General features: G+C 44.5%; 2 long non-coding RNA genes across 2 annotated transcripts; one reads left to right on the plus strand and one right to left on the minus strand.

Moving 5' to 3' along the window:
* Positions 1-4388: 4388 nt before the first annotated feature.
* LOC115538925 (uncharacterized) lies at positions 4389-5415 on the minus strand. Its single transcript, XR_003975614.1, has 3 exons — positions 5316-5415; positions 4579-4661; positions 4389-4463 (listed from the first exon to the last, which is right to left on the minus strand). It is a non-coding gene; the product is annotated as an uncharacterized LOC115538925 (long non-coding RNA).
* LOC115538926 (uncharacterized) lies at positions 4400-4877 on the plus strand. The gene is made up of 3 exons (XR_003975615.1): positions 4400-4486; positions 4569-4640; positions 4773-4877. It is a non-coding gene; the product is annotated as an uncharacterized LOC115538926 (long non-coding RNA).
* Positions 5416-6003: the final 588 nt, after the last annotated feature.

Raw genomic sequence — 6003 nt, forward strand, 5'->3', positions numbered from 1 at the left:
TGTGGGCGTGGTGTACTCCCATGGTGCTTCGCGAGTTACACTCAGGGAATGACTAGCGCGTCAGCAACGGCGCACGGCTCACTCTGATCTGATTTCTCTTCTTGAGACATCTTTGTTCAGATAGACCCTTTTCCTCTCCCTTCCACGGATTAATATTGTGAGCGGATTCATTTGAGTACGTTCTGTCTTTCAACTTTGCGGTTCAACCAAAGAAGTTCGTTGTCAAGGTAAGTCCTGATGAAATGGATAATTATGCTTGTCCGCCATTTTGTATGCATCTTGTAAGTCGCGCATGGGACCCACGACCATAGATATATATCCTTATGAAATGGATAATTATGTTTAAAGTATTAGGTTTGCTTTTGATGCAGTAATTGCAAGCAAAGGATTTACGAGAAAATATTAAAGCCCCCTGTAATAGTTTGTGGGGCGCTTTGTGGACTACGGCGGCGTCTAGGCCGCCAGCCATCTTACCACAGAAAAGCTTTCTGGAACGCTAATACTCTTATCTCGCTGAAATCTTGACGACGGATTTACAAACGGTTTGGTTTCTTAGTTCTGCCTCGTTGTAGTTGTTTTGGTAGCTTTCTGGAACGCTAACACTCTTATCTCGCTGAAATCTTGACGGATTTACAAACGGTTTGGTTTCTCAGTTCTGCCTCGTTGTAGTTGTTTTGGTAGCGGCTAAATTAGCATGTCGCGATACTACAGGGGATCACGTCTATGCAAATATTTGGCTTTAAATTTGGATTGTATCTGTGCAATGTGTTTTTAAATGCTGAAATGTCGTGTTACATTCACTTTTTACACGCACACATCCGCCCAACAGTCTAAACTCCACCATATGCAATGTGTTTTAAATGCTGTGCTGTTGGTCATGTGTTGAAAGATCGTCCGCCGTTCAACTCAAGGTGAGGTGCTGGTTATATTGCTAATGCTGGGTTTTGACTGTATTTGCATTTTAGTTGTCCATCAATAGATTTTTTTGAAAAATGGTTAGGTGTGTGTGTGTGTGTGTGTGTGTCTGTCTAGGTGTGTGTGTCTGTCTAGGTGTGTGTGTCTGTCTAGGTGTGTGTGTCTGTCTAGGTGTGTGTGTCTGTCTAGGTGTGTGTGTCTGTCTAGGTGTGTGTGTCTGTCTAGGTGTGTGTCTGTCTGTCTAGGTGTGTGTGTCTGTCTGTCTGTGTCTGTCTAGGTGTGTGTGTGTGTGTCTCTCTGATAAATGGTTAGGGTGTGTGTGTGTATGTGTGTGTGTGTCTGTCTGTCTAGGTGTGTGTGTCTGTCTGTCTGTCTGTCTGTCGTCTGTCTGTCTAGGTGTGTGTGTGTGTCTGTCTGTCTAGGTGTGTGTGTCTGTCTGTCTAGGTGTGTGTGCGTGTGTCTGTCTAGGTGTGTGTGTGTGTGTCTGTCTGTCTAGGTGTGTGTCTGTCTGTCTAGGTGTGTGTGCGTGTGTCTGTCTAGGTGTGTGTGTGTGTGTGTCTGTCTGTCTAGGTGTGTGTGTGTCTGTCTAGGTGTGTCTGTCTGTCTGTCTGTCTAGGTGTGTGTGTGTGTGTCTGTCTGTCTAGGTGTGTGTGTGTCTGTCTGTCTGTCTAGGTGTGTGTGTGTCTGTCTGTCTAGGTGTGTGTGTCTGTCTGTCTGTCTAGGTGTGTGTGTCTGTGTGTCTGTCTAGGTGTGTGTGTCTGTGTGTCTGTCTAGGTGTGTGTGTCTGTCTGTCTAGGTGTGTGTGTGTCTGTCTGTCTAGGTGTGTGTGTCTGTCTGTCTAGGTGTGTCTGTCTGTCTGTCTAGGTGTGTGTGTGTGTGTCTGTCTGTCAGTCTCGGTGTGTGTGTGTGTCTGTCTGTCTAGGTGTGTGTGTGTCTGTCTGTCTGTCTGTCTAGGTCTGTGTGTCTGTCTAGGTCTGTGTGTCTGTCTGTCTGTCTGTGTCTGTCTAGGTGTGTGTCTGTCTGTCTGTGTCTGTCTAGGTGTGTGTCTGTCTGTCTAGGTGTGTGTGTGTGTGTCTGTCTGTCTAGGTGTGTGTGTCTGTCTGTCTGTCTGTGTCTGTCTAGGTGTGTGTGTGTGTCTGTCTGTCTGTCTGTCTGTCTGTCTGTCTGTCTGTCTAGGTGTGTGTCTGTCTGTCTATCTAGGTGTGTGTGTCTGTCTGTCTGTGTCTGTCTAGGTGTGTGTGTCTGTCTGTCTGTCTGTGTCTGTCTAGGTGTGTGTGTGTCTGTCTGTCTGTGTGTCTAGGTGTGTGTCTGTGTCTGTCTGTCTGTCTGTGTCTGTGTGTCTAGGTGTGTGTGTGTGTCTAGGTGTGTGTGGGGGGCTGTGTCGTGTGTGTCTGTCTGGGGCTGTGTCGTGTGTGTGTGGGGGGCTGTGTCGTGTGTGTCTGTCTGGGGCTGTGTCGTGTGTGTGTGGGGGGCTGTGTCGTGTGTGTGTCTGTATACTGATTTTCAGATTGTCTAAGCAAGGTAGGTCTGTTGTTGTCATGTGTTGAAAGGAGAAACAGGAGATCGTCCGCCGTTCAACTCAAGGTGAGGTGCTGGTTATATTACTTACTGGTTGGGTTTTGACTGAATTAGCATTCTAGTTGTCTATTAATAGATTTTTTGGGGAAAATGGTTTCTGTACTGCCTATGTCATTCTATGCAAATATTTGTCTTTAAATTTGTCCTTAGATGAAAGCTTTATAAGTTGGCTGTGATTAGGAAAATTTGGATTGTATCTGCCACACAATGCAATGTGTTTTTAAATGCTGAAATGTCGTGTTACATTTCCTTTTTACACGCACACATCCGCCCAACAGTCTAAACTCTAACTCTGCCCATCATATGCAATGTGTTTTAAATGCTGTGCTTCAGCCCATATATTGATTTCACATGAACACCTTGTGCATCTGTGTATTTATTGCATCTGTTCTGTTTAATGTTCATTTCATATGAAGACACATGGTTATAATTACATAAATACATCTCTGTACAGGGTGGGGTTTTCAACATGCAGCCTTTCTTGATGTATATTTGTAAAGGGAAATCTTGTACCTATTTTGAAACATTCTATTCTTCTTATTGTGAAATCATTAGATGCCTCGTGCCTCGCGCGCTTCGTCTCTAGCCAAGATGAAGTGGAAGAGGATTCTTCCCATGGCAACGACTCCGGCCAGAGGCTTCGTGCCTGGTATGTAGTCGTAAAGATACAATGATGCATGTTTTCAACTCATTTATATTCCTCAGAATTCTATTGCATGAATGTGTGATGTTTGACTTTTAGATCAACAGCTCGAGATAAGTTATTCATTTTAGTTTTGCGTTGAATTTGTCTCTTTATTAGTGCTTGGCACTGGAGCACGTCACCGTGTCAAGCCTTGGCCTGTCTCTGCCCTCACTGGGAAGTTCCATCGATTGGATCTCCCTCCTGAGTCTCCAGATAAGCAGGTAAACTTGTCAAAGACCTTTCAGAAAATAATGTATAATTTAGCTGTGGAATATGTTTGGAGTGGAATGACAACTTTTTATTTGTCCTTATTTATAGTTTGTGCTGTTTGTGGGCGACTCGCATCTGCGTGCGTTGGTTGACCGTTACGTGAGGATGCCAGACGGTTGCCTTTCGTTTGGGTTCCTGTCTACGCCTGGGGCGTCTGCCGCTGAGCTCCGCACTGAGTTGCTGAACGCAGACATCCCCAGAACCCCCGACATCGTTTGCTTGCTGGCTCCAAGCAACAACCTCACGGCGACGCCCGGCATCGAAGCGGCTGGAGTTGCCTTCGATGGACTTCTGAGAGCTGCCCGCAGTCGATGGCCTAAGGTAGTTTTTGTGTTACAAAATAAAGTGTATTTTCAAGGCAGACTATTTAACAGAATTGTAGTGTGTAATCCAAAACTTTTGTGCGGATCAGGTGTTTGTGCTCGATTTCCCTCCCCGGCTGGCGAGTGAATTGGCACCGCAACAATTCCTTCGAGAGGAGTTTCGTCGCGTTGCAGTAAAGAACGGTATGTAAAAATGATTAAGAGATAATGTCAGTATAGAATATCTTTGTAGGAAAGCTTTTAGTGTATCAACACCACCTCTTGGTACCACGTGTAAAATATGAATATAGTGTATGGTTTAATATTTGTTTTCTTCTGCAGGTGTAAAGTACTGCGTCACAGCTGACCGCTTTCCGCTGGACTCGCGTGCCTTGTGGAGTCGTGATGGGGTAAGTCGTGTTAAAACTTGGCACGTGAGAAATTCATGTAATGTCATTTTTATGCGGCAAAAGCAGTTTATTTCAATAATAACCCGTGCTTCTCATTATAATAGATCCACCTGAGTGACGATCTGGGGATGCCGCTTCTCGCAAAGCTTCTGTGGCACTTCTCCTTTGGGCAGCTACAGTCACCTCTGCCTGTTACACCTCCGCCTGTGTCTCCTCCCAAGTCACCTGTGAGACCCTTTGCTACCACCGTGGTTGTGAAGGGAGAAGTTTCACGTCCACGTCCCCTTGACCCCTTCAAGGAAACTGTCGTCGGACGTCGCGGAAAGGTAAAAGTTATACAATTTTGAAGAGCTTTAGTTGTAGTTAGGCCACATTTATTGAATACTAATTCTCCCTATGTGTTTATAGCGCAGCCAACCTGAGTCCTGGGATGCGCCTGAGGACTGGGATCAGTCTTCCGTGCGGATCCTTCCTCATGAGGTTTGTACATTGGTATGATAGCTGAAAGGAAATTAAACCGTCATGATGCGTACATTTGTTGTTCCATTTAAATGCTATTCCTATAAGACAAGGCAAATGGTCAATGGCTCAATTCTGTTTTTTTTTTTCTAGGTTTGTGTGCCTCCTCTGGTCCTGAGGGAGTGCTTTGTCGTGCTAAACCCTATCCGGTTTAGCACTGACAAGTTGGCTGCAATGGATCGCATTGTTCCATCCAACCTTGACATCCCCATGGGGAATCGCTCAAAGGTAATTGGTGTGATTTTAATATTAACTGTTTGTGAGTGCATACATATTAATAGCGCCTGTAATCCTATATGACAAGCTTTACATTGTATGGTACAGATAGTTGCATTGATAACAAATGTGTTATATTTCATTAACTGTTATCATTTCCGTTCTCTTCCATTATGATAGAAACGGAAGGTGGCACATGGAACCACGGCTGTGGTCTCCAAAGGAAAGAAGGCCCGCCTTGAGGTTGGTAATTTCTCAGTGAAATATGTACTTGTTTTTTGGTTGAAACACAGGAACAACTATTTTCTGATTTCGCCTTTAACACAAGAGATAGTCCAACATTCTCTGTGTAGGTATTGTTTTGCCAATGATTTAAAATTATTTTCCAGGCACTTCAAACTCCAGCAAGGATTGCCAAACCTTCGAAGCTGGTACCTCCCCCTCGACCTGTTCCAGAATCTGCTGTACCAGCTACTCTGGAGGGCGTACCTCCTCCTCGACCTGTTCCAGAAGCTGCTGTGCCAGCCACTCTGGAGGGCAGCGTCTTTGTGCATTCGAGCAAGGTAATTTGCATACAACATGTAATGATTAAACACATTCAGTGAATAGAGTGCGGTTCTCTATTCTTTTGATATTTTCTCTAAGTTCCCTTTAAGAAAGTGTAATTTTGGGTTTCCATTTCTCAATTGTAATGTACATATAATTCTTACTATGTCTTTGCAGTTTGCTCAACCGGAGGGGGATGACAAGACTCTGTGTGTTGATGAGTGGCCGTTTCTTCAAGCAGAGTTTTGTGAGGTAAGGGAATGGGGGGAAAAGAGAGCATCTTGTAATAATTTAATATTTGGGTTTTGTTGTTAAATTTGTATGTAGCGCCACAAAATACAGGCGTGCACAACACTATGTTTGTTACTGTTTTAAATAAACTACATTAGCAGTAAGTTCTTTGAACTGCCCACTTTTCAATTTTCATACAATTGTATCTCATGATAATTTTGCTCCCTTACCTCATTATAGAAGGTGAACCAGCCAACTGCTCGGGTTGTCTCTGGACAGAGAAAACACGAGGAGCCAACACCTTGGGGGCCAAAAGTTGTGATGGCCCAGG

The sequence above is a fragment of the Gadus morhua genome, unplaced genomic scaffold, assembly GCF_902167405.1.
Source record: "Gadus morhua unplaced genomic scaffold, gadMor3.0, whole genome shotgun sequence".
NCBI classification, from domain to species: Eukaryota; Metazoa; Chordata; class Actinopteri; order Gadiformes; family Gadidae; genus Gadus; species Gadus morhua.